The sequence below is a fragment of the Antechinus flavipes genome, chromosome 1 (genome assembly GCF_016432865.1).
Source record: "Antechinus flavipes isolate AdamAnt ecotype Samford, QLD, Australia chromosome 1, AdamAnt_v2, whole genome shotgun sequence".
Classification (NCBI taxonomy): Eukaryota; Metazoa; Chordata; class Mammalia; order Dasyuromorphia; family Dasyuridae; genus Antechinus; species Antechinus flavipes.
In genome coordinates, this window is record NC_067398.1 from 377,690,738 (window position 1) to 377,702,860 (window position 12,123).

The window sequence follows — 12,123 nt, forward strand, 5'->3', positions numbered from 1 at the left end:
AAAAATGTGAGTAAAACCATAAACACTGATTATTTACTGCTGATTCTATAAAATGTTTGCATATTTGGGGGAAGGGGGTCTTCTGGTGCAGATTACAATCTATACCTGGTATCTTTCAGCATTATTTAAGGCACAAAGAAGTTAAGTAATTTGTTTGTAGTTAAGATCCAATTTTAGAACTGGAACTTGAACACAGAGTTTCCTAACTCCCAGTCTAGCAATCTATCCATTATATCACATTACTTCTTATTTTTAACAATATAGTTTACATAAAAATAAAAAACAAAAAACAATATAGCAAATAAAATTGAACTATTTGCTTCTGTGTTCCTTTCTGAGCCCTTTCTCCAAGTGTATTTTTCTAAATGATACAATTTCTATTTAAAACAAATCAACCAACCAGTTAGTTAGATTTACATTGCTCAATTCAGCTTTATCTGTTCTGCGTCACTTTATAAAAGTCTTTATATATTTCTCTTTATATATTTCTTTACTCTTCCTATAATCTGTGTACACAAAGAAACTGAGTATACTTAATGAGATCTACCAACTTTTCTGGCTTATTACTTTAATCTAGGAAATGTGGAAACTTAAATATCAGACACCAAAATGTAGTCACCACTAACACCCCCCCCCCCCACACACACACACATCCCATTCAAGCATTGAAACTCAGAAGCTCACAGGGCTCAAAAAATAAATAAATGTAACTATAGGCAAAAAGAAACAGAAGTCATATCAGAACCCCCCCAAAAAATAACAGGACTCACCAAAAAGCCTTACTTAGGCTTGTGATGTTCTAGAACTCAGTAAGACTCTTAAGAGGAGGACCTGGAGATTCTCCCTCTATACCAGTGCTTTCCCCCAGGATTCTCTGGTAATAAAGCCTTGTCCTTGCTCAGATTTCTTTCTTTCTCCAGTGGTTTTCAGCAGATGCTGCCTTAGTTATGGTTTCTTGTAGCCTATACCTCTCACAAATGCCAGCCTCTTAGCATTTGTTTTTTATCCTTCCCAAGATGTAAATTTCCCATCTCCAGAGTCCTTGATAGCCAAGCTTTGGTAGCCAGGGTTGCCTGTACATATGAATCACCTTATGTTCTACTATTCCTACAAGACTTATGAGGATTGTAGGGGAACTGACTTGCCTTTAAACCTTACAAATAAGGTTTTCTCTCCAATTTGGTGTTGGCTATAGGTGACATCACAATTTGAACTACCACATCCAACTGGGAAGTATTATTTTCCTTGGTGTCTCCATTAGATGAGGATCTCTCCATAGTTGTGTTTATTCTGACATGATGGGTTCTGGAGCAGTTGAATTGAATTATTCAAATTGCTGAAATATCAGTAATTTGAGAGGGAATGAAAGCTGTATTCCTCAAGCATTGTTAAATCCCTTTAATTTATATTTCTTAAAGCACATTAATATTCAACAAATACTAACTCTATAAGGATATATATGTTTACAGATATATTTTTTCCTTTTCTTTCAATATTATCCATAGAGATCACTGGATCAAATGGTATAAACATTTTTGCAGCATTTTTGTATATTTCTTTCCGAAAAGCTCACATAAATTTACAGTTCCACCTGAAGTGTAATAATATGCCTGTCTCTCCACATTTTAATTAGCATTAAATTTTATTGTTTTTAGTTAATTTTGCCAAAGGAAAGGATATTAATATCTCAGTTTTCTTCTAAATTTATCCAATTATTAGAATTTTTCAGCAATTCTAGTTAATAATTGTGTTTCTTCTTTAAGAACAGCCTATTTATGTTTTTTCACCTACTTATCTCAAGAAATAGATTTTGCGTTAATTCCTTATAGAGTTTTGGATGTCAGTTTTCTCAGCAATGATTAGTAAATGATTCCACATTCTCCCCCACCCAAAAAAAGAAAAAATCAGTAGCTTTCTTTATTTTTGCATGTGTTGGTCTTTGTTATGCAAAAACTATGTTTAGATAAATTCATCTATTTTGTATTCTATCCTTTAATACTTCAAAGGATCAATTAATTATCTGGGGTTTCAATGGTGTGGATACTCTCTTTGTCAATGCAGTTTGCAATATTTCTACTAGATAGACAGCATTCAAGAGCTGCTATGACTTTTGTCTTCTATAATTTACTTTATTTAGTGACCAGATAAGGATTTCCCTTTTATAAAACCTGCAGGAGATTTTGTTTTCTTCTCATTTTCTCTTAATCTGAAAATAATTAGATCATTGATCTATTTGGAATTTATTATATAATAGCTTTATAAGTTCAAGGAAGAAGAACAGTTCTTACTCTGGGAATATATGTGCCTACAATCTATTGACAACAAAATATGCAATGAAGGTATGTACACTTGTGTGACATAACTAGTGTTGTGTCCTGGCCTTTTGTTCTGATGCTGGGATATACTAAGATCTCACGTGTGAGTTTCAACCAGGGGCTAACTAGCTCTGCCTCCATTTATGTCTTTAAACTTGAAAGGAAACAAACTCTGCTGGCATGTTTCATGAATCACGAATAAGCCAGGAAACAGTGCTCACCTGAATTGGTTTAAATTCTCTGATGCTTATTGGTTGTGTAAATAACACAAATTTTTGATTTGTCCTCTCTTTTTGAGGGCAGGCTGAACATGCCTGTCTCATTTCAGTGTTTAACTGGTAACACACAGTAGAACCAATGAGAAATCTTTTAGCTATAATTCATTTTTTTTTTTTATATATAAAATATCCATTTATTTAGTCTTTTCTTCTTTTGTGTTGCAAACATTAATGGGAATTTCCCATTAGGTGAAACTATATTTCCAAAGAAATATAGTCAAATATATTGGCACTTTGGGAAGGTCACATTTGTTTAAATCACAATGAATTATATGGTGGTTATATGGTTATGGCCATGAGGAAACCCTAAAAGAAAGCGTTTTCCCCACCAAGTCCCAAACTCACTAATTTCCCTACATCTTCATCTCCATTTGTAGTTCCAAGTGGATTCCTTAGAACTATGTAACTTTTTAATATAGCTTTTTATTGACAGAACGTATTGCATGGGCAATCCCTTCTGTTCCAACATTTTTCCCTTCCTTCCCTCCACCCCCTCCCCTAGATGGCAGGCAGTCTCATACATGTTAAATATGTTAATGTATATCTTAAATACAATAAGATGTGTACATATTTATACAGTTCTTTTGTTGCACAAGAAAAATAGGATCTAGAAAGGTAAAAATAACCTGGGAAGAAAAACAAAAATGCAAGCAGTTCACATTATTTTCCCAGCGTTCTTTCTCTGGGTGTAGCTGGTTCTGTTCATCACTGATCAATTGGAACTGAATTGGATCCTTTCATTACCGAAGATAGCCAAGAAGTATGTAACTCTTGAATATCTTAGGATTTTATTCCATGAGTACCAGGTCACAGATACCATTCATGGGGTCTTCAATGTTAGGTGTGATTAGCAGAGGAATTGATAAAAATTGGGATTAATTTTGAGGCCTGTTGGGAGAAGCCTCCATGGTTTACCCTGTAAGGTCATCCAGTTTGAAATTCAAGTTGTGTCAAACTCCTGAAACCCACTCTCTGTAGAGGGCTTTAGCAGTCTCATCTTGCCATGTCCTGGCAGGAGTCCTAGTCATGTCTCTGAAGTTAAAATTTCCCTATAAAATCTACTTATGGGCCATCCCAGGGCTGCTGCCTTCCTTTGGATCAATCTCCATGGCACTCTGCCTTGTATCTTTCCCCCTTTCCATGCCACGTGGTATCTCCTTTAACTCCCAACTCCACTTCTCCTCCTTACAACTAACTCTTTTGGGATGCTTAAGTCCCTTTCAGGATTTAGCTGCCTGCTAAGGGCAAGCCCCAGCCTCATGGGGCACTCCCTTTCTACTGGGTAATTGTAAGTTCCATTGAGAAACGTACCTTTCTGTGCTCTGCCACTCTATTTCATATTTACTACTATTGGTGTCTATTGTATTCATTTCATCTGTAACCTCTTTCCTAAATAAATCTATCTTTTGTCAGAATGGCTATGGTGAATTCTTCATGTGACTGAACCCCAACTTTTGGTGTCTGCCATTGGATGAGATGGAGCGCTTGTTCAACTGGAGGGATGCCTGCTTCTCGAGAGAATGTATAATAAACTTCTTTTTTTTTCCCTAGAGATATTGACGAGGGGAGCCCCGAAACTCTTTCTCTTTCTTTCTGCTAGGACTCCTCCACTAGAAGCTTTACTTCTCTGTTGGGACCTTGCCACCAAGGAATTCAGTTTTTCTAGTAAAAGCTGACTTCCTAATGCCAATAATAAACTTCTTTTGCCAGTCTAGCTTTTCAGGTCCCTTTATGAAGGACCTCTGCACCGACCAAAGGGATTCCTACAACTCCCTAACCTGTGTCAAATCCTAGGGGAATTGAGGGGACCCTGCACTAAAATTTATCATTTGGGCACAACCCCAAACCTCTTCATTTGGTTTCCTGACCTTCAGGAACCCCGAACCTCTTCATTTGGTTCCCTCACTGGAAACCCCGAAATCTGGACAAGATAAAAAAAAAAAAAAAAAGCCTTTCTTGTTGTTGCCTATTCTCTAGCTAGACACTCAAACACGAGATTTGAGTTGTCAGGTACCCCAGGCTCAAGCAGAAATCCTATATGAGGATTCCTGTGGTCTCTTTCTCTCTAGACTTCTTGTCTACTTGATAGCTAGAACATTCAAATGCCCGCGTAAGTCTGGGTCATCAGAAGCCCCAGGCTCAAGCAGCATTCTCTCAAAAACGCCTCATACAAGAATGCATTCTGTGGCATTTCTCCCTTGCTCAGGGAGCATGTTGTCGCTCTCCTTATTTAGAGAAGGATGAGGAGCTGTAGAGTCGGGGACACTCTGTCTAGGGTCAGACAAAGAGCTATTGAATCAAGAACGCTAAAGCTTTTTTTTCCCCTAGGAAAAAATGAGGCAGAAAAGCCCTGCTTCTTAAATGCTTGAACAGAGACATTCAGCTTGAGAAAAAATCCCAAAACTCGAAAGCTTAAGACACTGTTTAGATTCTATTAGATCTTTAACTCTCTCTCACTGTTGGCTACAACTTTTAATGTCCTGATCCAGTTTCCCTAATTGTCCTATTCAGTTACTCTGCCTCAGGTTATAACCATTCCCTCTTAAAGTTAGGATAAAGGTCTTAGGATATATTTATTCCCTCTTAATGTTTGATGGGATAAAGGTCTTGATCCATTTTAGACACCATTAGGATATCAGGAACCTCTCCAGTACCTCCCTCCATTATGTCATCCACATCCAGGTACCTCCCCCATCGTTCTTGTTACCCTATAAAATAATCTTGTATCTGACATTCTTGGCTGGATTCTTGGAGACGATAGTCTCATTCAGCCCTGGGACCAAACAATGGATCCATTTGGTCCCAGTAAATCTCTCCCATTTAATAAATTATTAAATATTCTCTAATCTCTATCCTGCTCAGTTTCTCCAGCATTACCTGAACTAAAACCTGACACTCCCAGCTTTTTTCTTCTCCTCAGGGCAACTTCTGCCTCCTGGGAAAGACACTCAGGGCAGAGGTGCCTAATAATGCAAATCCCTCCCAGATTTAGGCCGAAAACCCCAGAAGTTCGTGCTATAGGTGTCACGGAAACTGTTTGAGGAGACTCCAGTCCCTGTCCTGAGTTCATGCAGGAGGAGTACTGAAGGGACTGCCTTTCCAGCACAGTCAACACCTGGTGGCTGCTTGATACAGGAGTTGAACTCCCTTCCTCCTTCTCTCCCTCCCTCCCCACCTCCCCCAAATGTCCTGCCCTGTGATAGGAATTTGGGACTTGGTCAAGTTTCCCCTTATTCCACCAGCTGAACATCTGGAGGCAGGTAAGATGGGTGGGGCTTCTTCACTCTGGCCCTCTGGGGTCTCTTTCCCCTCCCCTTCTCCCTTCCCCATAGAGTGGGGAATAGCAGGGGGAGCTCAGCACCTGTCTTGAGATTTCTCCTCTGCCTAAGCCAACTTGGTGATTTTATGGAGAAACCCAACCCTCTTTCTCAGACTTCCAAAGGAATTTTTTAAAAAAGACAGTTGGAGAAGCTTAACTGTATTCTTGATCTGCAGCCCTAGCTGGCAGGGCTACACCCATCCTCCAGACCCTGCCTCATGGGGAGTAGCTGTGTACTTTGCTACCTTAGCTGCTCTACCTTAGAGCAGTGGCTGCTTTTAATTGAAAAGATCTCAAAATTAACCCTGGGATAGCCATTAGCCCCTGGAGTTCAGAGCATTTTAAAAACCTAACAGATATCAAAGCCTCCTACCTGACCTGACTCTCTGGGTCCATCACACCCTTAATCCTGCCACTCTGACTCCACCCCAGGAGAATTTAGCTTTCCTAAAAATTGGAAAGAAAGGTTGGTTTATTCTGTGGTAATTATCAATGACACCTTAGACTCTAGGATACTTAACACTTTTACTAAGATGAGAACTTTTTGCTCCAAACATTTTCCCTCCTACTTTTCTTTGACTGGCATTCTATTAACCCTACCAACAATTAACTCCTTAACTACCTTCAGCTGTGGAGCTCTGTGGGCAAAGGGGATATTGTTAGCAGGACCTGATGCATTTTGTGCAAAAGGCCTCCTTTTCAGATGTCACCATCTCAACCCTGGATAACACCTCCCTTTTAATCTGCTCCTGAGATACTAGAGATTTCTCTAGGCGTCAAGCTTTGGATTTTCAACTGCCCTTCAGCCTGGAGAACATGGGATGACTGACTGGGACAAACACTCCTTAGATTTTTCAGACCTCACACCTCCCCTTCTGGCATGAACCCTCAAATGAACTCTATGACCTTTGCCAGCTCGAAGCAGTTATGGAAGAAGGGACCTTCTCCCTTTATCCCAAATGAATTTGGGGGTGACTGCTTGAGGGAGGAATGACAAGGGGACCCTGAAACTCTCGTTCTCTCTCTCTGACTTTGCGGGGGCGGGGGGAGAGGAGGGAGAGGACACGGGACCCTAAGCTCTCCCCTGAGAGACCTGCCCCAGGGAATCCAGATAAAGTAGTTTTCATTCCTTATCTAGTTGAGTCCAGGACCACTCCTAACCCTATTGAGTTGGAGATTAACCCAGAGACACTCATTCAATTCCAAGATTTTCTATTCTGATTCCACCTCAAACTGCTTCCAGGCCCCACCAAGAGCTGCCCCCACTTTCTAGCCAAGGTTTCTTTTTTTTTTTTTTCTTTTTAATAACTTTTTATTGACAAAACCCATGCCAGGGTAATTTTTTACAGCATTATCCCTTGCACTCACTTCTGTTCTGATTTTTCCCCTTTCTCCCTCCACCCCCTCCCCCAGATGGCAAGCAGTCCTATACATGTTAAATATGTCAAAGTATATCCTAGATACAGAAGATAGAAATAACCTGGGAAGAAAAACAAAAATGCAAACAGTTTACATTTATTCTTTGGGTGTAGCTGCTTCTGTCCATCACTGATCAATTGAAATGGAGTTAGATCTTTTTGTCAAAGAAATCCACTTCCATCAGAATACATCCTCATACAGTATTGTTGTTGAAGTATATAATGATCTCCTGGTTCTGCTCATTTCACTTAGCATCAGTTCATGTAAGTCTCTCCAAGCCTCTCTGTATTCATCCTGCTGGTCATTTCTTACAGAACAATAATATTCCATAACGTTCATATACCACAATTTACCCAACCATTCTCCAATTGATGACATCCTTTCATTTTCCAGCTTCTAGCCACTACAAACAGGGCTGCCACAAACATTTTGGCACATACAGGTCCCTTTCCCTTCTTTAGTATCTCTTTGGGGTATAAGCCCAGTAGTAGCACTGCTGGATCAAAGGGTATGCACAGTTTGATAACTTTTTGGACCTAATTCCAGATTGCTCTCCAGAATGATTGGATTCATTCACAACTCCACCAACAATGCATCAGTGTCCCAGTTTTCCCACATCCCCTCCAACATTCATCATTATTTTTTCCTGTCATCTTAGCCAATCTGACAGATGTGCAGTGGTATCTCAGAGTTGTCTTAATTTGCATTTCTCTGATCAATAGTGATTTGGAACACTTTCATATGAGTGGTAATAGTTTCAGTTTCATCATCTGAAAATTGTCTGTTCATATCCTTTGACTATTTATCAACTGGAGAATGCTAGCCAAGGTTTCAATTATAAAAAGAGGCAACTTAGGTCTCACTTCTTTAGAAGGCCTAAAGGAACTTGCTCAGCTGCAACCCTTTGCCTGCCAAAATGATACTCTCTTTCAGTACCCCTTATTTATCTTTCTCACCTATTTCCCTTATTCACTTTCTCTGCTACAGGATTTCTCTGCTAGAAACTCTCTCTTCCAGGACTCCTCCACTAGACTTTTTATATTCTTCTGCTAGGACCTTGCCACCAAGGAATTCAGTCTTTCTATTCATGCATGCAAAGGCTGACTTCCCAATGCCAATAACAAACTTCTTTTTGCCAGTCTAGCTTCGGGTTCGTAAATTCCTTTACGAAGGACCTCTGCACCGACCAAAGGGATTCCCACAACACCCTGCCCTGCACCGAATCTTAGGGGCATTGAGGGGACTCTGCGCCAAACCTCATCATTTGGGGACACAACCCTGAACCTTTCATTTGGTTCTCTGACTGGGAATCAAGGGGAGCTGAACCTCTTCAATATCTCCACCTTTTTTTAATCTCCCTTTTGCATCATTTTTTAAAAGTATGCAATTAAATTTTACATGTAACCTTAGAAATTTCTGCTTTTCTTCCTTCTAAATGTTCTCTTCTGTGCATTTAAAAAATATTTCAGTGACCTATTAATTTTGTTATTACTAACTTCCCTTATTCCCAACCCACCCACCACCTGTCCCCAAACCAAGCAGAAGAAAGAAAAAGAAAAAAATTGTAACATAGTCAAACAGAGCTTAATACAGTGACCAAGTCCACAAATAGGTGTTTGAGCAACTCATGTCCATGATCTCTGGTTCTAGAAATGCATATCATCATAAGACCTCTGGAGATATGGTTGTTCATTGCATTGATCCAAGTCCTTAAGTCTTACCAAATTGTTTTCCTTTCCAATGTTGTTGTCCTTGTATGCCTTGTTCTTTTGATTATGTCTATTTTACTCTGTATTGATCCGTACTATTCAGTGATGGGATTGGACTAGCAGTTCCTAGTTCAAAATAAACATGGGACAAATTTATAATGGACATTTTCTTATTATTTAGGAGAATAAGGTTACAGACAAAATGAAGAGCTACATCAGGAATGTTAAATATGAAATAGAATTGGGAGAGCATATAGTGAAGACTAAGCAGATTTAGCCAGAGTAAGGAAAGACACCATTAGAGGGAAAGCATTATGCAGAGGGAGAGGAGTAACCTCATAGTCCTGAAAGGAACTTAGCAAAGATTTTTGTTTTTCTTTGTTTTTTCCTCCTTTTTAATCTCTGCTTCAGTATCAAAAAGTTTATTTTCCTAGTTTCTCTCCCTTGGTACTAGTCTCTTTAACTCTCCTTTTATTGTTCAGTTGTTTTTCAGTTGTATCCAATTCTTCATGACTTCATTTGGGGTTTTCTTGGAAAAGATACTTCTACATTGTGTGTGTGTGTGTGTGTGTTTCAGTTTTCCATTGTCCTTCTCTGGTAAAAGTAAGATTCATCTGATGTCCACAACGATCTCCCCTTCTAGGGGAGACAGCAATAATTTTAAAGTTCCCTGACTTAGGGTAATCCTGTTTTAACAATTTGTCAGTGATTCTAAATATTCTGTCTTTGGAATCTGTGATCCTGAGCCCCTCTGACCTAAGAATGCTATTGTTCTGTCAATGAGTGTAAAAATCTTCTGGCCTAGGAATATAAGAATATTTCTTCCCTTAAATCTTAGGAAAGATGTATTAGTAATCCTGAGACGCTCTAACCTTAGAATTGTTATAACAATCTGTCAATAATTCTAAAGTCTTCTGGTTTTAGGATAGTTCTAGGTATGTAGGTCAGTGATAATCAGATTCCTTAGACCACTCCTCAGTTCTACATCTAGGCCATAAAATTCACATATCAATGACATGGTTCAAATGTAGTCAGCTCCAATTTGTGTTACAATTACAATAAATTTTGCCCTTGACTTGTACATGGCAGGAGTCTGCAGATTGCTTTGAGACACCTCGCAACATCAGTCTGCCACCTCCAACCTTTTAGGGTCTCTTCCCAACCCTAACACTTCCGTGTTTCTGTAGACTTCTTTTCATGTACCCCAACAATGACTACAATGCAGTAAGTAGTATATTGGTTTTACTCAATGCATTACTTGTATTCTTTCTTCTTTCCCCTCTTCACATTCTCAGACCAGAACTGTTATCAAAAGACTCTGCAGGGTTGTGGAGTAAGTCTGGGAAGAGCTGCCGCTGCCCACTACTCCCCCCACTGGCAAGCTAGTCCAGTTTAGTGTTACAATCAGCACTCTTTTAGAGTGAGAGAAGAATCCCTTAGTAGGTGATTCTCGTGGATGAGACATAGGAAGTACTACTTGGAAGCAAGCTTTATACTGTTGTAAGGGTCAGATTGGGCAGATTTACAGTCAGAGTCAGTTACAATTGGTCATCTGAATGATAATTAGGTTGGTTTACAATCAAAGTTACAATTGATTAGATCTACCATTTGAATGATGGATTGGCTTTATAATTCCTTTCCATAAATTCCATAAATCAAAAGGTTTGTGCCTCATCATTGACCCCAGCTGATTTGGGATGGTTTAACCCCAGGTCCCTTTGCCAGGAACTTTCTTGCTTGACCAGTTACTTGACATATAGGTGATTGGTTGGAGATAGCTTAAAATATTTCACTTCTCCCTTTATCCTGTTTTGACAATATCTGTAGAAACCCAACTTCTCAAACTTCTCACAAGAAACAACACACCTGTTGGGGATGGGGTACTAGACTCCCCACCCCCTTTACCCAAATTGACTACTCCAGATACAAACCGAAAGCCTTTATTCGGTTCTTGCAGGAAGTGGGTCAGCACACTCACTAGGCAGTCTTGTAGTGTGTGGCTCACTGCAAAGGCAGAAACTGGACTATATAACTGAAAACTTCAAGTCCCCCTTTATCCTGTTGACTTTTAAATTCATTGGTTGGACTGAATTCTTCATGAACATGGAAGGGGGCTATTAGCCGACATACAGCAATGTCTCTTTTTTATTTTTTATTTTTATTTTTTTTTGGCATAAGCAACCTGACTCTTGGGCTTAGGATCTGATCTATGCTACTCAACAGTCTCTGAGAAATTTTCACTTGTTCCATTCACGCCCCTTGGACCTTTGGCTTTCTTACTCAACAACCTCAATGCCCTTTAAAGACAGAAAAATTATCAAGAAACACTTGTTCCTCTCCCTCTCCAAGCCCTCCCTCTGAGAATATTAGCATTTCAGCATCATACAGTTCTTTTCAATTGCTCAAAAAATTATCTTTCTTGGTTTCTTTAGACTCTTACATTTATATTTCAAAGTTTCTACTCAGCTCTGTTCTTTTCATCAGAAATTCAAGACCTCTATTTCATTAAAAAGCCATGATTTTTCCTATCAGTTTTGAAGGGGAAGTTATTCTTGCTTGTTGTAATCCCATCTTTAGCCTTTTGGAATATTATATTCCCTTTCGTTTATAGTAGAAACGGCTAGGACTTGTGTTATCTTGACTGTCATTCATTGAAACTTGAACTGCTTTCTTCTTGCTGACAGTATTTTTTCTTTGATGTGGGAGCGCTGGATTTTGGCTATGAACATTTTTGGAACTTTTTCTTTTGAGCATTTTTTTCCCATAGGAAATAGGTAGATTCTCTTTACTTTTACAACATATTTTGTTAAGTACAATATATTTTGTTAAGTATCTTAGAGATGCACACAACCAGTGATAAGATAATGGGAGGATTTTCTCTAATAGGAAAGGAAGCTGAGCCCAGAAAAGATTGACTGATTTTACACTAATAAGAAACAATCAGCAATCAAAGAATGAACACTTTTCAAGCATCTGCTATATACCAGGCTCTGCATTAGGTATTCATGACACAAAGACAAAAATGAAATAGTGCTAGACCTTAAGAAATTTATTTGCATAAATAAGGGAGCTGTTAATAAAGA